The 2,568-nt window shown below is 42.6% G+C and overlaps 1 pseudogene across 1 annotated transcript; it reads left to right on the forward strand.

Annotated features, from left to right (window-relative positions):
* The first annotated feature begins 260 nt into the window (after nt 1-260).
* On the forward strand, nt 261-2,305 carry LOC308266283 (elongation factor 1-alpha 1-like; annotated as a pseudogene). Its single transcript has 2 exons — nt 261-628; nt 740-2,305. The product of its transcript is annotated as an elongation factor 1-alpha 1-like (transcript).
* Nucleotides 2,306-2,568: the final 263 nt, after the last annotated feature.

Here is a 2,568-nt window from a genome sequence, read left to right on the forward strand (position 1 = left end):
CAAAGGTATGGAAGGATGCCCCTATAATACCACAAATACCCAAAGTTGCTTCCTGTTATGTTAATCCACACTCAGCCTCCAGCCTTTCTTTAAAATTACAATTTAAGCTGGGCGTGGTGGCACACGCTTGTAATCCCAGCATTCAGGAGGCTGAGACCAGAGGATTACAGTTCTTGGACAGCCTCAGCTACTTAGTGAGGCCCTCTGTAACTCAGTGAGACCTGGTTTCAAGAAAAGAATAAGCTTTTTCGCAACGGGTTTGCCGCCAGAACACAGGTGTCGTGAAAACCACTGCTAAAAGCCAAAATGGGAAAGGAAAAGACTCACATCAACATCGTTGTCATTGGACACGTAGACTCCGGCAAGTCCACCACTACTGGCCATCTCATCTACAAATGTGGTGGGATCAACAAAAGAACCATTGAGAAGTTCGAAAAGGAGGCTGCCGAGATGGGAAAAGGCTCTTTCAAGTATGCCTGGGTCTTGGATAAATTGAAAGCTGAGCGTGAGCGTGGTATCACCATTGACATCTCCCTGTGGAAATTTGAGACCAGCAAGTATTATGTGACTATCATCGATGCCCCCGGACACAGAGACTATCAAAAACATGATTACAGGCACATCTCAGGTTTGTGGGATTAATAGCTCCAGAAATAAGTTCACACTGGGAGAACTCTGGGGTATTCGAATTTTTTTTTTGGAGAGCTTTTGTTAACAGGATTTTTTCCCCCCATAAAAGGCTGACTGTGCTGTCTTGATTGTTGCTGCTAGTGTTGGTGAATTTGAAGCTGGTATCTCCAAGAATGGACAGACCCGTGAGCATGCCCTTCTGGCTTACACACTGGGTGTGAAACAACTGATTGTTGGTGTTAACAAAATGGATTCCACTGAGCCACCTTACAGCCAGAAGAGGTACGAGGAAATCGTTAAGGAAGTCAGCACCTATATTAAGAAAATTGGCTACAACCCTGACACAGTAGCATTTGTGCCAATTTCTGGTTGGAATGGTGACAACATGCTGGAGCCAAGTGCTAACATGCTCTGGTTCAAAGGATGGAAAGTCACCCGTAAAGATGGCAGCGCAAGTGGAACCACACTGCTTGAAGCTTTGGACTGTATCCTGCCACCAACTCGCCCAACTGACAAGCCTCTGCGGCTGCCCCTCCAGGATGTCTACAAAATTGGAGGTATTGGTACTGTCCCTGTGGGCAGAGTGGAGACTGGTGTTCTCAAGCCTGGCATGGTGGTCACCTTTGCTCCAGTCAACGTCACAACTGGAGTGAAATCTGTTGAAATGCACCATGAAGCTCTGAGTGAAGCTCTTCCTGGAGACAATGTGGGCTTCAATGTCAAGAACGTGTCTGTGAAAGATGTTCGTCATGGCAATGTAGCTGGTGACAGCAAAAATGACCCACCAATGGAAGCAGCTGGTTTCACTGCTCAGGTGATCATCCTGAACCATCCAGGCCAAATCAGTGCTGGCTATGCTCCTGTACTGGATTGTCACACAGCTCACATTGCTTGCAAGTTTGCTGAGCTGAAAGAGAAGATTGACCGCCGTTCTGGTAAGAAGCTGGAAGATGGCCCTAAATTCTTGAAGTCCGGCGATGCTGCCATTGTTGATATGGTTCCAGGCAAGCCTATGTGTGTTGAGAGCTTCTCCAACTATCCTCCTCTGGGTCGTTTTGCTGTTCGTGATATGAGACAGACAGTTGCTGTGGGCGTCATCAAAGCAGTGGACAAGAAGGCTGCTGGAGCTGGCAAGGTCACCAAGTCTGCCCAGAAAGCTCAGAAGGCTAAATGAATATTACCCCTAACACCTGCCACTCCAGTCTTAATCAGTGGTGGAAGAACGGTCTCAGAACTGTTTGTCTCAATTGGCCATTTAAGTTTAATAGTAAAAGACTGGTTAATGATAACAATGCATCGTAAAACCTTCAGAAGGAAAGGAAAATGTTTTGTGGACCATTTGTTTTTTTTTGTGTGTGGCAGTTTTAAGTTATTAGTTTTTAAAATCAGTACTTTTTAATGGAAACACCTTGACCAAAAATCTGTCACAATTTTGAGACCCATTAAAACAAAAGTTTAATGAGAAAAAAAAAAGAATAAAAAATAGGTCAGGGGGTGTAGCTCGGAGGTCGAATGCCCCTGAGTTCCATTCCCAGACCCGCAATAAATAAATAAATAAATAAATAAATAAATAAATAAATAAAATTACAATTTAACAGTTTCTACTAGTTTATGGATTAAGATGTTCTACTTGTGATAAGCAGATATTAACTCTGAATTTCTAAATTCACCCATATCTTTGAATTATGAAGTGACAGTTGGCAAACTACCCCTAATGAAGCCAAGGACAGTTGATTTTCAGTGTAGCTTTTTCTTATTCCAAGTAGGAAAGTGATGTCTTCTAAGCACCTTACATGTTGAAGATGAAATGAAAAATTTGTACTTTATTCATAAGAAATATACCCAAAATTGATAGGTTCAAAATAAAAAGATCATAAAAGAAATACCACAAACACTAATCCTAAGAAAGCTAAAGTAACTATATTAGTATCAAATGAG

The sequence above is a fragment of the Muscardinus avellanarius genome (genome assembly GCF_963383645.1).
Source record: "Muscardinus avellanarius genome assembly, chromosome: 8".
Taxonomy (NCBI): domain Eukaryota; kingdom Metazoa; phylum Chordata; class Mammalia; order Rodentia; family Gliridae; genus Muscardinus; species Muscardinus avellanarius.